Source organism: Typopeltis vanoorti, chromosome 7 (genome assembly GCF_054136105.1).
Source record: "Typopeltis vanoorti isolate ZY-2024b chromosome 7, IOZ_Tvanoo_1.0, whole genome shotgun sequence".
NCBI lineage: Eukaryota > Metazoa > Arthropoda > Arachnida > Uropygi > Thelyphonidae > Typopeltis > Typopeltis vanoorti.
The window spans coordinates 2,242,325-2,257,165 of record NC_143555.1 but is presented as its reverse complement, the minus strand read 5'-3'; the positions used below and the strand labels follow the sequence as shown (position 1 = coordinate 2,257,165).

The following is a 14,841-nucleotide window of genomic DNA, read 5'->3' as shown; positions in this document are numbered from 1 at the left end:
TCATCATTGGTCAATGAATTCCATTACTTAATTTCCTCCTTACCATGTTTTTCACATTTGTTGATATTGATCTCACTTTTAACTTGCAACATCTGCTTCTATATCTTGTCAGCCCTGCTAAATCTCTTGCCACTTCTGCAACTTTTCGATTTTGTGCTTTGTCCTATGAAGGAACATTCAAGTGCACTTTCCTTATTTATGTCTATTTTATTCACCTGTATTATCACAACCACATGTTCAATATTAATTCCAGTTAATGTTTTCCATTTCACTGTCAATAATATCTGCTCTGCTAACATTCACTTCGTTTTCACCACCTAACTGGCACTCCCTGTCAAAACACTTAATACAAATTCTTTCAACTGTTTCACTCTTCTTCCATAAATCCTTCAATTTTTGCTATGAATACATCTCTCTCTCTCTCTCTCACACACACACACACACACACACACACACACACACACACACACACACACACACACACACACACATACACACACAGAGAGAGAGAGAGAGAGAGAGAGAGAGAGAGATGTACAAAATCACATAAATTCAAATCCCCACAATGACATCTTTGTCACCAAAAAACGATTGTTTTTACAGAAAAAACTTTTTTTTTTTTTTTTTTTTTTTTCAGAATCTTGTACAAGTCAGAGCAATTAATGGATAGTTTATTGGTGATTTTGGATATTTCTCTTGCATAGGAAAAGTAATAATAATTGCCTTTTAACAGATATCTGGAAACATATGCTCACAGTAAATTTTATTGAATAGGTACAGAAGCTGATCTATGCAAATGGCAAAGTGTGATTATCTCATAATGGATGTTATCTGGTCCAACAGTAGGTGGGAGATTTCTTTCTTTCAAGGTTAAACAGTAGTCAGCATTCATTGTGAACGACTTATGGAGACAAAAACACACACGCTGTAGTAATTACTTTACTTATAATTATGAAATTAATGCTCAACATTTCAACTTCAGTATTATTATTATTATTAACAGACCTCCATGGCATCAAGAGATTCAGCTCATTGAACCTTGACTTAAATGCATTCACCTTGTACTCAAGCAGTGCATTCCAATCACCCACCACTCTCCATTCAAAAAATCTATTCTTCACCTCCTTGCTTAAACCCACCTTATACAACTTTTAGGGATGACCTCTCATTCTGTACCTTGTCCCCAAATATTCTATGAAAAATCTCATCCATGCTAATCTGGTAATTACCCCTTACCAAGTTATACATCTTGATCATGTCTCCCCTCTTCCTTCTATCCACTAGGCTCTGTAATTTGCATTCTCTCTATCTGTCCTCATATTATTCCACATTACAAAGACCAGATACCAACTCAGTCAATCGTCTCTCTTGATCCTCACCAACATCTCATCATTCTATTGAAAACCTGGTGACCAAATCTGTGCACAGTAATCCATGTGACCTGATCAAAGTCTTGCACAATGGAATCAAAGCATTCTTACTTCTACATGTCAGTGTTCTCCGCATCATTCCCATAATCCGCTGTGTCATCCTCACAGTTTTAGCAAAATGTCCACAAAATTTCAAGCCTCTATCCACCACAACTACCAAATCCTTGATCTTCTCCACCTCTTCCAGAATATTCCCACCAATCCTATCCTCTGTATGACAGTGTTTTCTCTTGTCAGGTGGGGCTCAGAGGTAAAAAGTTTGAGAATCACTGGACTAGGTAATAGAAATGAGAGATAGGGCAAAGGTTAGTGAAATTCTGTAAAGAAAATAAGCTAATAATTATGAATACTAGGTTTAAAAAATCTAAGAGAAGACTATACACATGGAAAAAACCAGAGATATGGAAAGGTATCAAATTGATTATATTATAGTAAAGCAAAGATACAAGAATAGTGTAAAAAATTCATGCATGTATCCTGGAGCTGATATTTACTCTGACCACAATTCATAGAAATAAACATGAAACTAAAAAATATAAAAGAAGCTATGAAAAGGAAAAAATGGAACTTAGAGAAATTAAAAAATACCAAGGAATTTGGAAATAAATTGGAGAAAGAATTAGAAGAAACAAGTTTTGTCAAAACTGAAGATCCAGAAAAGAAATGGGAACAAGTTAAATAAAAAATAAAGAAGTTTGCAGAAGAAGAAATTGGATATTATTATATCACACCTCCAGGGAGTCCAAAGACTCATTGAGGAAGGACATCAAGTCTACAACTCCTCGTCTCACTACTCCAGCAACCTTCATCATCTAACACCAACGCCATCTACCGCCGACTACCACCACCACTAGTGCTTTCACAGACAATTGCGAACATCCATGCCCACGGCGGGATTCGAACCCGCAGCCTTTTGGCTGGAAAATGGATACGCTAACCACTCAGCCAACCAAGTATATGTTAGAGCTAAAAGAATCAAAAAAACTTTGGATAACTAATGAGATGATTTATCTAATGGAAGAAAGAAGAAATCTCGGGAAAATTCTATATTGTATTTTCCCGAGAAGGGAAAATACAATATAGAACCCTGAATGAAAAATTGAGAAGGGAAGCAGAAAGAAGTAGAAAAGATTGGTTTAAAAAACAATGTGAAGAAATGGAAAATTATGAGAGAGTGGAAAGGTATATCTTTTGTATGAAAAAGCAAGAAGCATAAATCACAAGAGAAATGGAATTTGAACTAGACGCATAGAATATAATAAATTTAGTTTAATCCTTTATCCGAGTGTGAGCAAACAAAGTCTGCGCCTGAAAGTATCTTCAGGACTGGAGTAAGGTAGTACAACACCAGGCAGCTCATTGCAAAGGTGGAGCAAGCTTAGAGGCATATAAGATAAGAATGGAGAAATCATAACTGAAAAAGAAGATAAAATCCTAATGAGATGGAAGGAATACATTGAAGAGTTGCCATTAGGAGATATAAAGAAGGTAAATGAAGATGATCTGGGGCCAGAGATTTTGAAGACAGAAGTAGAAATGACCATTAAGGAACTAAAATGTGGAAAGGCAGAAGGAATAGATGAAATAACTGCAGAATTCCTGAAACAACTTCAGAAGAAAGGAACTGAAGAAATAACCAAAATAATAAATTTAATTTATAACAAAGGAGAATTACCAAAAGAATTTATGATCTTAATATTTAAACCTAAACCAAAGAAAAGCAATGCAGTGAACTGCAAGGATTTTAGAACAATAAGCCTCATTTCTCATACATCAAAAATACTTATGAGAATCTTAACACAAAGAATTGCATCTAAGGCAGAAGAATTTCTTGGAGAAGATCAGTTTGGTTTCAAGAAGAGCAGCAGAACAAGAAATGCGATTGGACTGGTAAGAATAGTAAGTGAACAAAGTCTGGAAGTGAATAAAGAAGTGAATATCTGTTATGTAGATTTTGAAAAAGCTTTTGACTTTGTAAAATGGAACAAGATGGTAGAAGTAATGGAAAAGATTGGTATAGATTGGAAAGACAGGCTAATTATTTCACTATATATGGGACAAACTGCCATGGTGAGAGACATATATGGTTACAACAGAAACAGGTATCATTGGACAAGGAGTAAGACAAGTTCTCTGTCACCAATTTTGTTTAATATGTATTCCAAAGCAATGTTAAAAGAAGCACTGGAGAATTCAGAAGAAGGAATAAAGATTGGAGGTAGACAAATATTTGCAATAAGATATGCAGATGACAAGGCATTATTATCAAATACTGAAACAAGACTATAACATCTGTTGAACAAATGTTGTAGTCCTGTTCAACAACATTTGTTGAACAGATTACTGGAATCCTGTATCAATTATGGAATGAAAATTAACATAAGAAAAACAAAGGTAATGAAAATAGCAAGGAAAGAGGCAAATATGGATATCAGAATAAATGGGAAAAAATTGAATCAAGTAAAGATATTTAAATATCTAGGAAGTGTTATTAGGAAGTGTTATATGAAAGATGTAAAAGTGACATAAAAGCAAGAATAGTGATGGGAAGAGATGCCTTTAATAAAAAATTGAATTTATTCAGAAGTAAAATGGATAGAAACCTAAAGAAAAGACTAATAAAATGTTATGTGTGGGGTGTTGCCCTCTATGCATCTGAAACTTGGACATTGAAGAAAGAAGAAATTAAGATTTTGGAAAGCTTTGAGATGTGGATTTGGAGAAGGATGGAAAAATCTAATGGACAGATAAAATAACTAATGAAGAGGTCTTAAAAAGAGTAGAAGAAGAAAGAAGTTTGTTAAGGAGGATAAAAAAAAAAGCAAGGGAAACTGGATCGGACATATTCTGAGAGGGAATGGAATCATCAGAGATGCCATCGAAGGAAAAATAGATGGAAAAAGACCCAGAGGAAGAGTAAGGAAAACAATGCTAGATGACATGCTGAATGGAGACAGGTACAAAACCTTGAAAGAGAAGGCTCAGAACAGAAGAGAGTGGAAGGAAAGTTTTTGATAATAAGAGAAGAACCTGCTCAATTGCAGAATCCTCAAGGAGAAGAAGATATTTTCCACATATAATTCTTTTTCACAAAAGTCCTGATATAGCTGGCCACCACCCAAGTGGTCACTTCATGATCACTTTCACCAACTGGAGGATGATGTGACACTTCATGTACCACAATGTTGTAATAGGTTTCATGGTATGATAAGAACACAGATGGTTAAGAAAATAACTATTTATTAACTTAAAAGCTAATATTTCGCTGATATTATATCCAGCATCTTCAGAGCACACAACACAAAGTTTGTTACAAATGCAAGACAACCACAATCCAGTGTAACAGTGGGGCTAGTATAAGTGACTGCAGCGTGCAACACAAGACTAAAGTCCTAATATGGCACCATCTAGGTTTAAAAAAAAAAAAAAAAAAAAAAAAATTAAAGTTTTCAAATAGTAGTCCAAATGATAGTCTTATAAAGTTTGAAAAAATATAAATTAAAAAATAAAATTAATAAATATTAATTTGGTCTTAGGATGACTGTCTCCCAAATCTTTGGTAGATTTATACAGCCATACTTGTTAAGGTTTGGAGTATGTTTTAAGGCTTCTGTTGATTCCAGGAACAACCTCTCTGACTTGTAGAAGCTTCTGTGCATTACTTTTGTTTCTTTCCAATTGAAGATGCTGGATATAATACCAGCGAAATATTAGCTTTTAAGTTAATAAATAGTTATTTTCTTAACCATCTGCATTCTTATCATACCGTGAAACCTATTAAAACATGTCTGATGAACACATAAGCCTATCCATGCATTTACCACATTATTTTCTGATGAGATAATCAAATCCAAGATCCACATGTGGCCTCTGTTATGTACTGCTTAAGGGTAGTTATCACTTAGAATCTCAAAAATTCATTCTCCTTTGGTTTCTGATACTGTCTCTTCATTCCAGTCTATATTTCCATAATTGAAATCGTCCATAATAATCACCCTTATCTTACCACACTAATTTGTCTAAACATTTCCTTCTCACTGCCTTTAACATCACCAGGTCTATAGTATCATCCTACCAAACATTTCACCATATCCACCTACACTTCCCAGCATATGGCTTCAAAACGACTGTCAGTATTTGCTTCTAGCATCTCTACCCTGGATGGGCACAACTGCTCTGCCATCATCAATAACACTCCTCCTCCCTTTTTTGCTTTATCTCTTTTCACAAAATACTACATATCCCTCCATCTCTATTCCTGTCACAATGTCACCATGTCTCACTTATACCAACAATTTTTGGATGAATGGACTCTGTCAATGCTACAATTTCATTTCCCTTGTTTTGAATACTTCTAGCATTTATAAATTCATCACTAGCTCATTTCTGTTTTTGTAACAAGTTCCAATAACCCCACATCTCATACGTGACTCCTCTACACTCTGCCCTATCCATTCCTGTCTATTATCACTGATACTACACTCCCTCCCCCAGACCTAAATATCACCTCCACATCCTTGACTATCTTAATCCTTTCTTACACACTCACACATCTACTCCTGAAACCATCAACCACAGTTTCCTCCTGCCACCCTGATCTCCCCTGTTTCCCTGTCCATGCTGTGCTCTTCTCTTTCTCTCTCTCATTATCTCCACTCGCCTCTCTATTCACAAACTTGCCTACCTAAATCTCCTGCTGTTCCACGACACTTATTGCTTCCTCAGATCTTACATTCCTTCAGTCATTCGCAACATTTGCAGCAACAGTTTCTCCAAATGACTTTCTATCCACCACTCAAACCTAAGCAGCTTGCTGACTGCCTTGTTTACCACACTGTTATCTTTCACTCTCCTTAACAGCCTCATGACCATCCCTCCTTACATTCTTCTTGTTACCAGTCAGAACATTTGTGGCAACTACCAACTCTTTTGCTTGTGTACTCCTCTTTATTCAATGCTTCAACCACCCTGCTCATTCTACCTCCCAGAAAACAGACCTTGTGCATCTTTTCATTCACAACACCTCTTATCATCAAATCTCCATACATTACCACTCTCAAATCATTCAATATTTCTTTCAAATCTTTCATCCCATTCTTCCTCATATTCCCATGCAAATCCCAAATTCTCAGTTCATTCCTCATATGTTTAATTTCTTGCTTCATCTTTGTCAATTCTGCTTTCATATCTTTAATTAGTTTTTTAGTGAGATTTATGCAAATCGCATTTTTACCACCTTGCACGTCCACTGTCTTACCACTTGCCACCAGTTCTCATGCTGCTTGCCACTGCTATCTACACATCTATGCACTTCTTACACACTCAAATTTTCTCATCTCTCTTATTTTTCCTCTCCACAAAAACATCCTCAATCTCTCCCTAAGCATATCATACTTACTGCATCTCACCGTTTTCAAAAAATTCATGCCACTTGTAACTGTCTTTCGTGATGATTTATGTTTCAATGCCATTTCACTTACACTCAAAGCTGTACACAAACACAAAAAAGATAATAAATACACAATTATGTACACAATTACACAATTAGTATATTTATACTGAACACTGCCTACTTATCACAGCTATCATACAACAATATTTAAAAAACTATCGCTTATATCACACACAATTTCAAAATTTAAACTTAATCTTTAAAGGTACTTGTGGCATGACTACAAACAATAAATAACACAATAAATTACACGTGGTTATCATGAAAATTTAAACTTATCTTTCCACAGTGATCTCAATGAACACTGCTCAGGACATGAGCTACATAATGCTACACAAAAGTATGATAAATCTAAATGCTTTCTAAAGCATTTACCCTAACCTGCCCCGTGGTGGAAAAAAAAACTATAATACATTATACACAAATATAAATCATACACAAATATAAATTAATTAAAAAAATAAAAAATTATTTATACATGTAATATAATGATATGATGAAATTAAACAAGTAGATCATTACATATATTTAGGCCAACAGATATGATGCATGGATAGAAAGCATTTGGAAAATCAGTCAATATTCAAAAGCCAACTATCATTATGTCCAAAGAGAAAAGTTTTCAACCAATGTATTCTTCCTATATTGACATATGGCAATGAATCATGGACAGTAAATGCAAAGGAAATTCAAAAATTAAGAACATAATTTAGTATGGAAAAAAAGTATGCTTGATATAAAAAAAGGTTAAGAAATCAACCCACAGTCTCTGACATCATAGGAAGAGTGAAACATCTGAAGTAGCAATGAGCTGGGCAGGGCATACCGCTGGAAGACAAGATCAATTATGGACAAAAAAAGTACTGGATTGGATTCCAGGAAAGGAAAAATGACCATGATGCCAACCAAAATCACGCTGGATTGATAACATCATCAGATTTGCAGGAGTGAGATGGGAAAAGAGAGCCATGGACAATTTTATAGTAATCTTGGAAAGACCTTCATCTAGCAATGGATTGACAATGGATGATGACGATGATATATGTAATAAGTATAATAATATATAAATGATAAAAAATAAAAATATCAGAGTGAAATCACATTAAAATATTCTATATATAGTCTTCTTAAGGTTTTCTTGTGTTGCAGTTCTGTCATCGATGATCCGATTAGTAATTTGAAGAATTACTAATATTATTCTTGTTGAGATTATGATGTTGTTTCAACATCTCACAAGCTTCACAGAACTTTCTTTTAAACCAGGTTTTAGGTTTGGTGCAGGGTAGGGACTTCGTGCCTTTCTAGTTGATTCTGTGACAATTTTGAAGTACATGGTCTGACAGGCCTGTTTTACCATAGTGGAGGAATTTAATGTGGCATTTATTTATTTATGATAATGTGGCAATTATGATTATTAATGTATAATCATATTATTCGAGCAAATAAGAAAAGGATGATCAATATGGGAGATTTTAATTATGGCAATATAGACTGGAATGATGAGATTGCAACTGGAAGTAAAGAAAATGAATTTCATGAGTTTTGGAGGGATAACTACCTCACACAGCATGCATCAGAGGGCACGTGAGAATTGAGGGTCTTGGATTTGGTCATCTCATCAGAGGATGTAATTATAAATGAGGTGTCAAATCATCCACCAATTGGTGAGAGTGACTATGAGGTGATTACCTGGATGGTTGCCAGCAGTGTGAGGACCTCTGTGAGAAAAGGATGTATGTGGAACTACAAGGGGGATGATTGTGAAGAACTCAGGAGACAGCTTGCGGGTGTAGCATGGAATGAGGAGTTAGCTGGAAAAGAGATCAATGCAGCTTGGGGGATTTTCAAAAACTATCTAGTAGATGCAATGTCTGAGTGTATTCCAAGGGTGAGAAGGTTAAATAAGGTAAGTGTGGAATGGATGAATATAGAGATTAAGCATGCGATACAGAGAAAGAGGGCACTGTGGAGGCAGCATAAGAGAAGTAGAAATAACCAATTCCATGAGGTCTACAAAGACCAGGCAAGGGGTGTGACTTGGTTGGTGAGGGTAGCTAAAGAGAGGTATGAACAGCAGTTAGCTAATGAAGCCAAAAAAATAATCCTAAGGAGTTCTTTCGATATGTAGCCAGCAAAAGAAAGAATGATTATGGAAGGATGACACTGATAGGAGAAAATGGTATAAAGACAGCTGTTGCAGAATGTGTGGTGGAGATATTTAATAAGCAATTCATAAAGGTCTTTCAATCTTGTGAATGTGGCTTCATGGAGAGATTGAGAGCAGTAGATGATGGGGAGGAGAGTCTGACTGTAAGTGAGGAAGAGGTGTTTGGGGAGTTGAGTAAACTAGATGTAAATAAGGCTGTGGGACTTGATAATATATCACCGCGTATTCTGAAGGAATGTGCCAGAGAGTTGACACCTGCCTTGACATATTTTTTTAATACGAGTCTTGCACTTGGTCAAATCCCTAAAGAGTGGAAGGAGGGCAAGATTGTGCCACTTCATAAAGGAGGTGATCGAACTCAAGCATCAAACTATAGGCCTATCTGTGTGTCAGGTGTTGTGGTTAAGTTGTTGGAGAAGCTTGTGAGAACTAGGATCCAGAGTTGGGTTGACAACAATGGTATAATCTTTGATGGACAGCATGGATTTGCTAAAGGGAGGTCATGTTTTAGTAATCTACTTACTTATTACAATAAAGTGACTGCTTCCTTGGACAGAGGAGAAGGATACACAGTAATATACTTAAGATTTTGCAAAGGCTTTTGATGGAGCACATCATGATAAATTGATAGTCAAACTAGAGCAGATGGGGTTGGATATTAGATTAGTGCATTGGATTGGAGACTGGCTATCTGATAGGTATCAACAAGTTGTGTATGGGGGAGCGATATCCAGGAAAAGGAAAGTCACTAGTGGAGTGCCTCAGTGGTCTGTTTTGGGGTCATTACTGTTTAACTTGTATATTAACGATATAAGTGAAAATTTGGATGGAGATATTCAGTTGTTTGCAGATGATGCAAAGTTGGGACGAACCATGAAAGGTAGTGAAGATGTTGTGGCCTTATAAGAAGACTTGAATAAATTGAGTGATTGGGCATGGAAATGGGGATATGAGTTCAATGTTGCAAAATGTAAGGTTATAAAATTTGGAAAATAAAGATGGGATGCAGAATTTATGCTTGATGAGGATGTATTGTTGGAGGTGGAAGAAATAAGAGATCTGGGGGTGATAGTGGATAAGGATCTGAAATTTAGGGGACACATAGCCAAAATTGTGAAGACAACACAAAGGCTTCTGGGAATGATGCAGAGAACACTGATGTGTAGAAGTAGGGAGATTCTTGTTCTGTTGTATAAGGCTTTGATTAAGCCACACATGGACTATTGTGCCCAGATTTGGCCACCTGGTTTTCAGAAGGATGAAGAGATGTTGGAAAGGGTTCAAAGGCGATTGACTAAGGTAGTTTCTGACCTCTGGAGTGTCGAGTATGAGGAAAGATTGAGAAGATGTAATTTGCAGAGTGTGGTGGACAGGAGGAAGAGGGGGGGGGGAGATATGATAGAGACCTACAAGTTGGTAAGGGGTTGTTATAGGATCAATGCTGAAGAAGTTCTACAGAAAATAGTGGGAGACTGGGGGAGAACCAGAGGTCATCCCTGGAAACTGCATAAAGAGAGGGGGGGGGGAGTAGGGGAGTGAGAGGCAGGTTTTTTCATGCAGAGTTGTAAATGATTGGAATGCCTTGCCTGAGAGTGTGGTGTCTGCAAAGAGTTTGAATGTGTTTAAAATACAGTATGATGAGTTGTGTGTGTGAGAATAGGACCTCCCAGATGAGTTTTTGACTCCATGAGGTCTTGGGGTAATAATAATAATAATAATAATTTGTATTTGTCTTTTCTTATTGGGATAGTGTGCCTTGTTTCCTCTATGTAGTGAAGGTTGCAGATATACTGAATTTTATGACCCCCTGGATGGGCAAAGTAGGGAAGGGAATCTTTGAATCATTTTGTGAAAAATGGATAGAATGAGTGTTCTGTCCATTTTTCTGATATTCCCCTAATGTATGGTATGGCTCCAATGCTGATCCCTTCAGCACACTACTAGTGGCCTTCCTCATTCAGGATACTGTACCCCAAATACAAATTTGATACCCATCTGACAGCATGATTCAACAGCTTTTTCAAAAACAGTATAACAATGCACATGCATCTCATTTGTCCAAGATGTCTGTCATCTTGTTACAGTACATAAGTAAGTTAGTAAAACATGACTCCCTTTAACAAACATATGCTGAATACCACAGAGAATACTAATGTTATCAGACCATTTCTGTATCCCAGTTTTCAGTAATCTCCCCAATACCTTAACCACAACTTCAGATATACAGATTGGCCTATAATTTGTAGTCACAGCCTTTATATAGTGGAAAAATTTATCTTGTTTCCACTCTCTAGAAATCTGTGCTATTGTAAGACTTTTTAAACAGACATGCAAACACTATTGCCAATTTCCTGGAATATTCCCTTAAGATGATATATTAAGGGAATATATCATCTTAAGGGAATAGAACTAGAACTTGATGACATATCACCCTTAAGGTGATATGTCATCAAGTTCTATTGACTTATGACATTGTTTATTTCCTCATATATACCTCCTGCTTACTCACAATTAAGCCATCGTCTCCTATATCCTCTACACTTAAGTTTTTCATTATTTTACTCTGATGAGGAGGATGAAACATCCTTATAAATTGATTATGGAACACCTCAACAATTTCTTCTGCAGCAGTTACTGTTCTACCATTTTCATCTATCAACATTATCTTGCCATAGTCATTCTTCCTTCTACTTGCCACATATCTAAAAAAACTCGAGGGTTATTATTATTATTTGATCATCCAAGGAGTACAAAGACTCATCGAAGGAGAGCACCAACTCCACAACTCTCCGTCTCCACCATTAAATCCACCAACCACAGCTAACCGCAACTACATCACCATCTACACCATTGCCATATACTGCCCACCACCACCACTACTAGTATTTTCACAAATAATCACAAATGTCTATGCTCACGCTGGGATTTGAACCCACAGCCTTTTGGCCAGAGAGCAGATACACTAGCCACTCGGCCAACCAGGCCAGCAAATCTTGGCCTTATTTGCCAATTTCTGCTCAGACTGCACTTTTGTTGTCCTTACTAACTGAATCACTCTCCTGGCTTGTTCTTTATACTCTTCATGTGACAGATTAATACCATTGTTCATCTTGTGCTTCCTCCAAAGTGCCTTCTTATTCCACATTTCATGCTTAATCCCATCATTCATCCATTTCTACACCTACCTTATTCAGCCTTTTGACTTTCAGAATACATTCACACTTTGATGATGTTATGTATTTCTTTGTCATTTCCCAAGCAGCATTTATTTTTACCACTCAACTCATCATTCCATGCTATAGCTCCAAGCTTCTCCTAAGCTTGTCATAATCACCAGTCTTGTACTTCCACATACATCCTTTAATCACACAACCCAGGTGATCACATTATGATCACTCTCACCAACTGGAGGAAAGTGTGAAACCCCACTCCCAATTACATCCACTGATGAAATTATCAGATCTAAAACTCTTCATTCTTGCATGTCCTCCTTTACATGCTGCCTGAGATAATTATCTCTCAAGAACTCAAAAAATTAATTTTCCTTATTCCCAAATGCGATTTCTTCATTCCAATTTATACCGCCATAATTAAAATTGCCCATCATAATTAACATCCCTTTGGTCACTAATCCAAATTGCTTATACATTTCTTCATCACCACCCTCCACATTCCCTGGCCTATAGCAACATCCAAATAAATATATCTTTCTGTCTACCTCCATGTTATATCACACTGCCTCATAACCATTGTCACTATTTCCCTCTTTTACGTCTACCTTATGTGAACATAATTCACTTGCTATCATAGTAAGTAGATATAGCATACTACTATATCAGAACTGTTCTATAGATAATCTAGATCATCTTTAGGGTGAAAAATTAGCAAAAACAGGGTAACTATATTGAATGACAGACAAGTACTAAATAGTACTGTTTAATTTGTACATAAATGATGTAGGAAATAACCTGAAAGAAAATATTCAGTTGTTTGCTGATGATGCAAAATTAAGTACAGCAATAGTCAATTAAGATAATGTGGAGAGCTTGCAGAAAGATTTAAATAGGTTATCAGTATGGGCAAAAGTTAATGGGTGTCAATTTAATATTGAGAAATGAAGTTGTGCATTTTGAGATAAAGAGATTACAAGCTGTGTATTACACTGATGGCACTGTACTCCAGGAAATTGTGAAGCTATAGATTTAGGGGTGGTGGTGGTGGTAAACAGAGAGTTAACGTTTAGAGGACATACTGCTAAGGTTGCTAAATTAGCCCATAAGATTACTTGGTTAGTGAAGAACACATTTACAAGTAGAAATAAGGAAGTTGTAATTCTTCTTTATAAGGTCTTGATATGCCCACATCTGGATTATTGTGCTCAAGTCTAGTCCCCTGGGTTTCTCGGGGATGAGGAAACAGTGGAGAGGATTCAGAGGCAAGTGACCAAGATGGTGAGTGGCCTGTGAGGGCCAATCTATCCTCCCTATGAGGATAGACTGAAGGTGTATGGATTGCAGGTTGGTTGATAGGAGAAAAAGAGAGGATATGATAAAAACATTTATGTTGCATAAAGGATTTTATAGGATAGATGCAGGGGAAATGTTTCAGCACTTGGCTAGAGGAACCAGAACCAGGGGTCATCCCTGGAAGTTGAATAAAGGTGTGGTTAGGACTAGATTTTTTGCTTGGAGAGTGGTGAATAAGTGGAATGGATTGCCAGAGTTGTGAGGTGCTTTGTCTGTTAATGGGTTCAAGGAGAGGTATGATAGATTGTGTCGATAGATTGAGTCTTCAGGACTCCATGGAGGTACCAGTATAATAATAATAATAGTTTAAATTTATAACATTGTCATTATTATCATCCAATTCTCAATATGTACCCTAAAGGAATGTACAGGATATGATGATAGTACTACACGAAAAGTAAATGACATTTAAATATAGGTGTTATTACAATTTCCTTATTAAATTGTTATCAACCATTATGAGTATTCCCCTATGTTCTATTTAAAACTGGAACCATTAACAAACTGAAACCTTATCAAAAATGGATTAATTAGAAAGCAAATATATGGATGCCTGAGCAGCATTCATGTTTTCTAAATGGCCACGCTAGGACAACTCATAAATGCCAGCAGGTGTATTCCCGTAAGCTCTCTGGTCAATTTATTTATACGAAACTTTCAGTTTCTACATTTGAATTTGAAATAATGCTGGATCTAACATCCACTTGATTTTTATAACCTTTAATTTTTTGTTATTTTGAATAATATTTCTAGCTATAATGAAGTATATAATCAGTGCTGGATTAAGGGGTGGGCTGACCTGGCACCTGCTTGGGGTGCCAAAACTAAGGCCAGCACTAGGGCCTTAGAGCTTGTGCTTCTTCCAAAAATAATTAACTATTCATGTAAAGTAATATGTAATACATGATGCACTGATAATACTTAGTGAAAATTAAACCAATATAGCCACCAAATCTGAATCTTTAACACTAGCAGAAAAACTTTGCAACCATTCCTTTTTAGTTATGTTAGTAACGTGGTATGACATACTTCATCAGATAAACATAGTAAACAAATCTATACAAGCAAAAATATGGATTTAAAAACTATTATAAATTAAAATCATGTACAGGATACATAAGTCAATACCATACACAAGGATTTGAAAATGCTTTGCCTCAAGCTGAAAAATTAGCAAAATTTTTAGGAACAGAGCCAGAAAAAAGAATAGTTCATAAAAAGAAATTATTTAATTACGAAACTGAAGACACCACCATTGTTGCTGTT

General features: G+C 36.1%; 1 protein-coding gene across 1 annotated transcript in view; it reads right to left on the bottom strand.

Moving 5' to 3' along the window:
* Cad87A (cadherin 87A) overlaps positions 1 to 14,841 on the bottom strand; it is a 1,045,423-nt gene that overhangs the window by 586,028 nt on the left and 444,554 nt on the right. The gene's annotated exons all lie outside the window — the stretch shown is intronic.